The sequence below is a fragment of the Amphibalanus amphitrite genome, unplaced genomic scaffold (assembly GCF_019059575.1).
Source record: "Amphibalanus amphitrite isolate SeventyFive unplaced genomic scaffold, NRLGWU_Aamphi_draft 001417F_arrow, whole genome shotgun sequence".
NCBI classification, from domain to species: domain Eukaryota; kingdom Metazoa; phylum Arthropoda; class Thecostraca; order Balanomorpha; family Balanidae; genus Amphibalanus; species Amphibalanus amphitrite.
The window spans coordinates 158,141-168,285 of NW_024882910.1; the positions used below are offsets into that span (position 1 = coordinate 158,141).

Sequence of the window (10,145 nt, forward strand, 5' to 3'; positions counted from 1 at the left end):
AACCTCGTTCCTACACACGCCCATCGCTGTGACATGTCAGCGATTTTCAGCTGCCGCGGGGACACGCGTTCTCGGCGGGCCGGAGCGGGGGCTCAAAGACAGAGCCGTGACCAGAGCTGGCAGGTGCGCGCTTTTTTACCGCCCGTGGGTCGAGGCTGTTTGGCACGCCTAGAGACGAGAAGGGCAGTTACTGGGCTACCTGGGGACCGTTTGGCCCCGTTTCAGCGACCGGAGTGGGACCTATTCCAATGACCGCACTTAACAGAGAAACGCTAGCTAACAAAACTGAGGCGTGTCGTGTACTGTTTGTTGGAGAAATAAACACAGCTTTGCTGGACCTTATTTGTCACCGTTAGTAAAATGTCGTTGACACACGATTTGGGTAGTGAATAGTTGCAAAACGATGAACACTTGTAAAATATTGCTGTTTTATGGTTTTGATACATTTTTATTCAAAACACACACGTTCAGCAGCGCAGCGAGAAATAAAACCATTAGCGAGCGAAACAACATGACTCTCATTCGTATACTTCTACGATCATCCCAACATATTCGAACACCGAAGACTAGCCGGATCACGAACAATGCCTCTCGCCAATAGCGTACACGAATATCATGATGATCACAGAAAACCGTTCAGGTTTCACGGGCTCAACGAGGCTGATGCGCCACATTCGTCTAAACTCACACTCCATTCACGCACGCCCACTGTATATCGCCACACACAGGAAAACAAATCTACGATGAAATTTGGGCTCGATTTCGTTAACGGATAAGTGAATGACAAAGACAAAATACTAGCTTTAATGTGGCAAAAAAAAAGGAGAACCGATGTCGATTACTTTAAGACAGCATGAATCGGCTTGCCTAATACAAACTACTGCATTCTGCTTTTTCAATTAGTTGGCTACTGTATCCAACAAAACAGGATGTATCAACTCACATACGCATTGGTATGTTTACCATCATTATCCTACTGCCTCCTACTGAATTCTTGCGATCCAACAACTCAAGAGCACAAACAACGGCACGAGCGGGCGGGGCGACGCCGCCAGCGCGCCTGGGACTAGACGGGAAGGCGGGGACACTTTGGCGACGCGCTTATCATTGCACTTCACAAAATATAGCCATTCGTTTGGCCTCGTCCCGAACACTGGATTCGCAGCCGGCAGCTGGCGTCAGGTGGCTTCGATTGCATTGTCAGCCGGGTGTCGAGAGCACTCTCACATATGGGCAGTCGCCTGCGAGAAAATAGAACCGTCAGTCGTCGGAAAATATCCGAGAGGTCGGGATGTTTTGCAAGATCGTGACAGTCTCGGTTAACCCGCGCCCGGCTGGGGGTCCTGGATTTCCACGCCCTGCTGGGGGGTGTTTGAACACCCCCCCCCCTTCTAACTCGGCTCCTGGGCCACGTAGCGATACGCGGAAGCCGGCGTTCGAAAGAGCGTCAAAAATAATAAGGAAATCACTTCTGTTCAATTTTTTGGTCCGGTCAAAGGTCAGGTCACTAGAGGTCATTGAAGGCAAAATTTCGCCGATTTTCAGGTCGAATGTCGACAATTTTCAAGAAGCCAACGCATAACTCGGGAACCAATAGAGCTACAGCGCCGCGGAAAAGCGCATTTGATAGCCCAATTAACGCCCTTTCTGAGTAATTCTCTCAGATTTGACCTAACGTCAACGGTTTTGCCTGCAGGCAGGGTTGTATACCAATCAAGTCGATTGAATTGATTGATTTGTTTCAACGCGTATTTTGAGTTGATTGGATTGAGTCGATTGACTTTTCGAGATGACTGGTTGACTGACTCGTCTGACTTTAGCGACTGGTTGACTGATTTGATTCCTGAAAATTAGAGTGACTCGTATGATTGAGTCGATTGAAAGGAGAGTTCAAATAACTTTTAGTTGACGAAAAATAATGACACCAATTGATGACATCAAAGATCACAAAACTACACTGAAAACTGCTTGTCATCACAACTGCAATATGGGGTAGATGGCCAAATAAAGAACAGGGCCTAAACATGAACAGCCAACTTTGACTTTCAACTGCAATAACTGCACCAATCCTGGTGATAGAACCTGGCGATGCACCTACCTACCTTTCTGCACTCAGCAGGAAACGTTTTTTTTTTCTAATCCAGATGATAAAGTGCAAGGCCCTATATACTAATAAAGTGTGATTAATTAATAATTCACATCTCCACATCTCCTCAGAAACAACCCACTGAACTCCATAAATATCTGAAACCCCTACAAAAATAACTGAAACAAAAGCGCCGTTTTCGTCTCGCTATTTACGTTTACGTGCCTAATTAATAGCTAATTTGCTGCATTGTTTAATTTGCAGCAGAACGTTTGTTGATCCTTTTCCTCTGAGAGCCTAAGCATAACATATTTAATATATTTCATTTTCCTTGAAATATTTTACCGAATATTATTAAGTGGTTTTATTTCAAATAAAATAATAACTAAAACGAAATTGGTGTTGTATAACCGATTTATTTTATAATGATCTACCATACTACATGATAATCAATGACGTCATCTTACCAAAAAATCAAAAGACGTAGAATAAGGATTTATAAAAGCTTAGCATACTTATTGGCAAAACGTTTTCATGCAGTCGCACCGTACCGTTTTCTCGCGTTTTAATTTTCCTCGTTCCCACTTCCTTTGTCCTTAACTTATACTGTGGTTCCAGAGTTCCTGTCCTCTCCATTTCCTTTTAAATATATTTTTTAACCCTCATCCCTATCCCCCAGTCCTAACAGTTTCAAATTGTATTGCAATAAAATTCAAACACAAATGTTTTGAATTCTTCACATAGGTACCTAACATTGACATGCCACGTCCAGAGTCGTGGACCGCTAAATACTTCAAATCTCTTCCTTCCCAATCTGACAACATCCCACGTCTCAAATGCACATTGTGTGGAAAGATTTTTCAGGCTGCCCGTCAGTCTCTGTCTAACCAAAACCGTCACATACAGGTAAGATATTTATTTCTATTTCCCTATGGTTAATATGTTATTGATGCATATAATCCATTGAAATAGACATGGTGTAGGGTAAATGGCCAAATCACGAACACTGCCAAAATCCGAGCAGTCAACTTTCAACTGCAATATCTGATATTTAGTGTAAATGGAGTTGGAATATGGCCAAAATTAAATTGACAACTTTTAGGTGAAAGGTGGTGATTTGGGTTAAGGGGCAAGTCAACTACTGGGTTATTTTGCACCCATTAAATGAAACTTCTGCTCCAATTCTACCCATTGAACCTCAATATCATGATCCACCTGTCCATCACTAGGTATCCTTCCTTATTACATAGAAACTTTGAATGGCATGGCAATTTATAATTTTAAATGACAATATTTTTATGTTTCTTCTGTAGGTAGGTAGGTAGGTAGGTAGGTACACCAGACTGCTATGGACACTTTTCCAAGTTGGTGGGCAAAAACCTAATGTATGTCTTGGTTTGAGTCGTTTGATTGAGTTGATTGATTCCTTTCATTGTCGCGTTTGAGTCGATTGAATCAATTCCCGAAAACTGCTCTGACTTGATTGATTTGATTGGTTTCCCAAATTTGTCGTGATTGAATTGATTGCTATTGACTGAGTCGTATACAACCCTGCCTGCAGGGGGCAAAAACTGCAAAAATAGCCGATTTTTTCGGAAACAGTTTTTCTGCAATAACTTTTGACCCAAGCCTCGTACGAGCTTACTTTTACCGGCATCGTGTTCCTGTTGCCAAGACGCATCGAATGATCTATAACTTGACCTTGAAAGGTCAACTTGAAAATTTGACCTCAGGTCAAGGTCATGACCTGACCGGAAAGGGTCATGTTGCATATCAGTCGATCCGTATCGGCGAGCTGAACACATCTAAGGCGTTTTCATCGCTCTAGCATGCCTCTATCAAAAGTTATTTGCGAAAAACTGTTAGATACCATTCGTGACCTAAGATGACCTCAGGGCATAAACAGGGGTCACGGACACCATTTTCATGTTCAGTGTGTCTAAACCACTTGTAATTCAGTGTTTGGGAGTGTTTATAATGTCTTTCGTCCAAAAGAGGCGCATTTCAACTTTCTCCCATTGACTTATAATGGGGAGGTCGCAAAATTGACCTGACCTTAGGTCATCGATATCAAAATTCTGAGATATACATTTTGTACATGCAATTGCTCTTAGCAATCGCTGAAAGTTTCAAAGCGATCGGTCACTCGGTGTAGCTATGACAGACATTGAAACTTTTTATGAGGTGAGGTCACTTCAAGTGACCTGGTGACCTGACCTTGAATGACCTTGGTCTGAAATTTTCACAACATGTGTAGAATTGATGTATGATAAGGTGTACCAAAAACGGCGGCGCTCCGCGCCGCCGTTTTTGAGATATTCGCGAAAAAACACAAGGGGGGTGTTCAAACCCCCCCCCCCAGCAGGGCGCGGGTTAAATTCGAAGAGGTCAGACAGGATATTTTTTGTCTTGTTTTTTTTTTTTACACAAACAATGAAAACAAAACGCACAGCAAGCTGCGTAATGGTATATATAAAACTGCATAAAGGTGTTGAATAAGTAACAACATTTCCGTTTGTCTTTAAGTTGCATTTCGTTAAACCGTTCCTTTCAAACCAGTCCGCGACAAGTGATTGGCGCCCAACATTTAATTACGATTGAACGATTATCAGTTTTACCAGCCGGTTAGCCCAAGAACGTATACCGTTTAGCCTCGCACATTGCCCTAACCCTGAACATCTCCACTACGACCGACCACCCGCGCCGTCCCGGTGGCAACGGCCATCCATCTTCGCGACAAACGCCGAGATCGCGACGCGTCGTTTTTGTCGCTGCCGACGAATCCGGCGCGTGTGACCGGACGCGTCTAACGTCCGCCTTCCCCTGTGGCGTAGCGTCCCCTGTGCCAGCCGTCAGAGCCAATCCGAGACAAAAACCGGCGCACCGCCGCGCTACAGACGCCGCCGCCGCGGACGACGGGGCAGAGGAGGGGAGGATAAGGGGATAACGATATCGATACGCATCCCCTCCCCTCTCCCCGCTGCCGTGATGAGGCGAAACGATGCGCGGGCCGCCCGCCGCGATGTCCTTTTTTTCGGCGAGAGAGGGATCCAAGAGGGGAGAGATACCAGCGAAAATGACGATTCATCACGGCATCGTTTGATATTCCCAAATCCCAATCCAATGTTTCACGTCCTCACACGGCCCAGTCGTTATAGAGGTGTAAAACGTAATGTCTTCAGCCAGTGACATTACCACGGGGACTTCAATTTGTGGTAAACGGTCTTGGTGACCGCGAACCTGAGGACCGACCCCGAAACTGCTGCAATTCTGCGACCACAAGGCTTTTCCGATTACCCGAGGGCTAATTCCTGGAAAAGATGTGGTCCTCGCTCAAACTGCTCAGTTCAAAACGACTTGTGGAATGTCGGGCAAAGGGGGTTAGCTCCACACTCGAGCGATGTAAGCTCGAGAGGCAGTCGTGTAAGCTCTGGGGACGAGTGTGAGCTGCGGAGCCGAGCTATACGCCCAGCTCCGAGACAGCTGCCGCTGCGGGCCGCTGCCGACACGGGCCAATTTCGCCCTCTGCCTGACCGTCGATCGACCGGCCAGCCGATCGGCGGTCCGAACTCCGAGGAACTCTGTCGGCGCCAAGTGTGGCGTGACCTCCTCAATTCGGGCGCCCGATTATTGAGTTATGAAATGAGTTCTAACAGCCGTTTGACGCTGTTAAACACACCCGACAGCGTCTGTGATATGAAGCTTTAAACGTCTCTCTATATATCCGGGCAAACGGTCAATGAATTTAAAGCGTCTGCTTATTGGCATCGATCTTCGTTCGGCATTGGATGCGAGTCACTCGCCGAAACGAGGTCATTTCATCACTAGTATTTCATCCTTTCCATCGCCAATTGACCACACAGTGGACGTCAGTATGCAATCACGACCGTAATGACCCACGATCGTGACCGTTACGAGACGCGTCACGACCCGTCACACGCACGGTCACGTATGTAATTGGTGCGGTCACACGCACGTCGTTTGTCATTGGGTAACGCTTCAGCGCTTCACGGTAGCTGGGCCCTTAGCGTGATGATGGGTGCGCATCTTCGGGCAACCATGCGTGGCAGCAAGTCATGCTTGTTGATGGTACAGTTTTCAGTTGGTGTGCGCCAGCTTATAACCACGTGCTTGCTCTGCCAAGCGATCTATCCTAAATAATGCTCATTGTTTTTCGCTTGACATTGCGCCAGGGCGATGTCTTAGTCCCCTAGGACTAGGACAGTCAAGATCAATGTCAGCAGTGTCAAGTTCATTACCAGTCTCTCAGGCGCAGAGCGGTGCTGGTCGCCCTCTACTATCGGTACAGTGAGATCGCGGAGAGCAGGCAAACGCCCAGAAGACCTGATGACAGCACCCCCGGCCCGCTGGCGCCGTTCATCTCTGTGGACAAGAGCAGAAGGGGGTCACTGACATCCGCCGGAAGCTGCAGAGTCGATCTGGGGAAGTTAGCTAAGCATGCAGTCAGTCGGGACAGAAAGTAATCCAGGACTTCGTGAAAATGATCGACGAGATAGTCACGGTGGAGTGGGATTCTCTGAACATATAATGACAGTTAAATCCACTAATTAGGTGACAGTCTAATATGGGATGGCTCAGAACGGATTATTCTTTATTCCGTCGGTGCTAGGAACTTAGTAATATTTTTAATTGGTTCTTGTTTTGGTTTGTGGTTGTATATCATAATTACGTTGAATTATCTAACCTACAAAAAGTATCCTGCCTTTATTTGCTTTATCGAGGCGCTAATGTATAAATCATTAAGTGTTTTGGTTACATCATTTTTGGGTAAATCTCTACACAACCATGTCTTTCAAATAGCGACGACCGATATAAGATAGGTTTCCGCCCTCATTTCTCCCTCATCCTTCGCGAAGCCTCTCATCGCCAGCCGCCTCTGAGCCCAATATCACTTACTCTACCTAGGCTTCCTATTCACCCGCCTAAACCAATCTCACCTCCTTCTCTCCCATTCCCGTCAGCCCATCGCCCATCTCTACCTCTCTGCTGTACAACCACACCGATACACCGGCCCATCAATCCGCTCTGAGGCTGCGGGAGCGCGGCTCGACCCACCCATTCACCGTCGGCGCCGACCAGGCCGCCGCGCGCCCGTGCGTCGTTCCCGACGGAACGGGCGTGTGGAGCCGTCGTTGCCGACGCCGGAGCGCTCGCTCGGCCCCGTCGGGACGGACCGGGTGCCAATTGGGATGGTCAGCGGCGCGCTCGGCCGGCCACGGGGCGGGCTTACCGGAACGAGCGGCTCTTCCTACTCTCATGGGCCGGTCGGCGCTCGGACGAGGCACTCCGGCTGGAGCCGTTCGGATCGTTCAGGGCCCGTTGTAGCCAGTGGCCGTGCCGCTCAGGGTGTTTGAGCCCGAGGAGATTTGTTCGGATTTCGTGTGAATTGTCAGGCGGCGTTGAATGTTGATGCTAACAGCGACGAACTGAATGGAGCGGAACAATACAGGTAGACACGTTATGTAACGTGCTATTGCGAGCGTTTTGCAACTTTCTGTAGGGCAGCATTTTATACAATGCGAGCCAGGATAGTATTTTATTCGTCAGACCCGAGACTCCATATGGGCTTTATCGCCTTCCCCCTGATGACTCCGGGTCATTGCAGGAGCTCCCCGAGATCATTAGCCTCGGTCCCTGAGGCACAAGTGGCTCAGCCCCCAAACATTAGCACTGCGGCGCGCGCGCGCGACGGTGATCAGGTACGGCTCGTTTGTGCGTCCATCAGTGAGCATACGCATAGCTAGACACACACGACCCTCCCAGTACTTCACATCGCAGGGCCGGGGGGCCTCCGGTCTGTCATTGGCGAAGTCTGTCCCCCATGTGCCGTCCGTAAGTACGACGTTCGGGCGATGTCTCACGTCCGTACGACATCCTATAGTACGGTCATATGACGTCCGTGCGACTACAGACTAAGGGTAGATGGCCCTGTCTGAGGCCTCGCTTGGCCTGTGTCTGCACTGAAAACTTTTTTACCATTTCCTGAAGGGTAAACCCGCCATAGCATGGTAGCTTGACACACAGACGTTTTTTACCACCTTCCAGATGGTAAATTTTACTCTTTCATGAAGAGTAAACTCGCCAGGGAGGGGTAACATGACACACAGACGTTTTTTACCATCTTCTGAATGGTAAACTCTTTTGATTACTCTTGTCTAGAGTGTAACATTTTTGGGTTACACTCTTTGAAAGGGTAAATCTTTAACGGAACCCTTTTTTAGGGAGTAACGCATCATCTACTCTGTGCTTTACCCTCCTACAGAGAGTATATTCTTATGTCCTACCCTTTATCACATGGTAATGTTTACTCTTTCCTTTAGTGTAAACCCCCCAGAGGATGGTAACAGACCCACAGACGCTTCCTTCAGAAGCTTCACGAAGCTTCTGTTAACCGGAGCTCACCAACTAAAAAAATGTTTCAAGAGCAACAATGTAGGTGTATTTGGCTTCCGTACAAACAATACGAGGGGCACACCAACCATGAACATTGTGAGACTCTTCACTTATTCATACAAATTTATACAAAGCGTTCAGCAATGCACAAGCGGTAAATAAACACCACGATACAACTTGAATGCAATTTGAATATGAATACAAGACATTCAGCGCCCTCATATTGGATTAGGCAGAGCGCACAATATTTGAAGTGAGCGACGGCGTTCCTGGGTGGTCGCCCGTCTGCGTGAGATAATGAGACTGGATCACTACAGTGCAAGGCTTTTTCAACGTCACCAACAAAATGCATAAACTTGTAGCATCACAACAAAATTAATGTACGTACTCACAACACTAGGCCACGTGGCCGTGCACGGGGTCCTGTTAACCAGGTCAAATTAGCACCACTCAACGGCACGCAATGCTCTAGCACATCGGTACTTACAATAAAATGTCCACAGAGGCTCTATAGGCGATGCACACACACAAGCACAATCACCAACGGCCACGCCGCGCGGCACCGACACTGCTCACATCCGCTCTCGGAGACCAACGGCCGAAAACTGACAGATGCGCGCGATGCGCGCGGTCTTCAAACCGCAAACGGCCGATCTCGTTTCTGATTGGCTGATTGTTTCCATTTCAAATATCATCTTCACGAGGGTAAACAAGATCCACGCATGAAACGACTATCTGTACCCGAGTCATGATACCCAGGAGGAAAGAGTTTTCGTGATGTTCTGGATCGCGAGAGTAATATTGATTTACATGGTAATGATACTCTTCGCTGGCGAATAAGCTCATATTAACCACGTACCGTTACTATGCACATAATGGTAGCAGCGAGTTACCCTTTCAATATATATTATCTTGCGGGTTTGATGAAAATGAACTCTCCAGGAGGTAGTAAAAAAGTTTTGAGTGTGGTCACGTGTTCCGCCCGTTTGAGGGCGAGGACCGCAGGGTCGTCTGCTGTGTATACCGCAATGCGGAACGGAGCCCGACTGCGTCGGATGAGGGGATGGATTAGTCGAGGGTAGTTGCCGGGGTGTGCAAGGCAGCGTGAGACGATGAGCTATTTTTGCTGTTCTTGGCTACTTTCTATGATGTTTTTGCTCAGACTTGTTTCACAGTCGAAAAAAATCAGTTATCACAGTTAGAATTTAGGATATCACATATCCCCTTATGCTCAAACATATCTATTCCTGATGGCACGTTAATTTAAACAATAACATTTAAACTGGAGTTGGTTTGTTACCCATCACGCGCGCCATGACACATAAAGCACCTTTGTGTCTGCCTCCAAAGGCGGAGTTGGACCTCCCGGCGGCCGTTCAGTGCGGTGACCGGCCGGTATCGGTCCCTGCGGGGTGACCTCGGTCGCCGCCGGCCGCCGTGCGGTCTCCCTGCCCCCGGGCCATCAATCGCCGTCACCAGGTCACACCCGCCGACCGATCGGCCCGGCTGAGATCAGGCGGCTGGCACGGGCCAGGACGATATTGGCCCAGACGTGGCATCGGTGGACGGTCAATATTCACAACGTGGTCTTAGGGTGAACAATGTATGTCAGTTGACCATTTTGTGGTCTAACCAGTGTAGTGCA

The 10,145-nt window shown here is 47.9% G+C and overlaps 1 long non-coding RNA gene across 1 annotated transcript; it reads right to left on the bottom strand.

Annotated features, from left to right (window-relative positions):
- Positions 1-432: 432 nt before the first annotated feature.
- LOC122372904 lies at positions 433-6,474 on the bottom strand. The gene is made up of 2 exons (XR_006254945.1): positions 6,346-6,474; positions 433-1,241 (listed from the first exon to the last, which is right to left on the bottom strand). It is a non-coding gene; the product is annotated as an uncharacterized LOC122372904 (long non-coding RNA).
- Between the last annotated feature and the right edge of the window lie 3,671 nt (positions 6,475-10,145).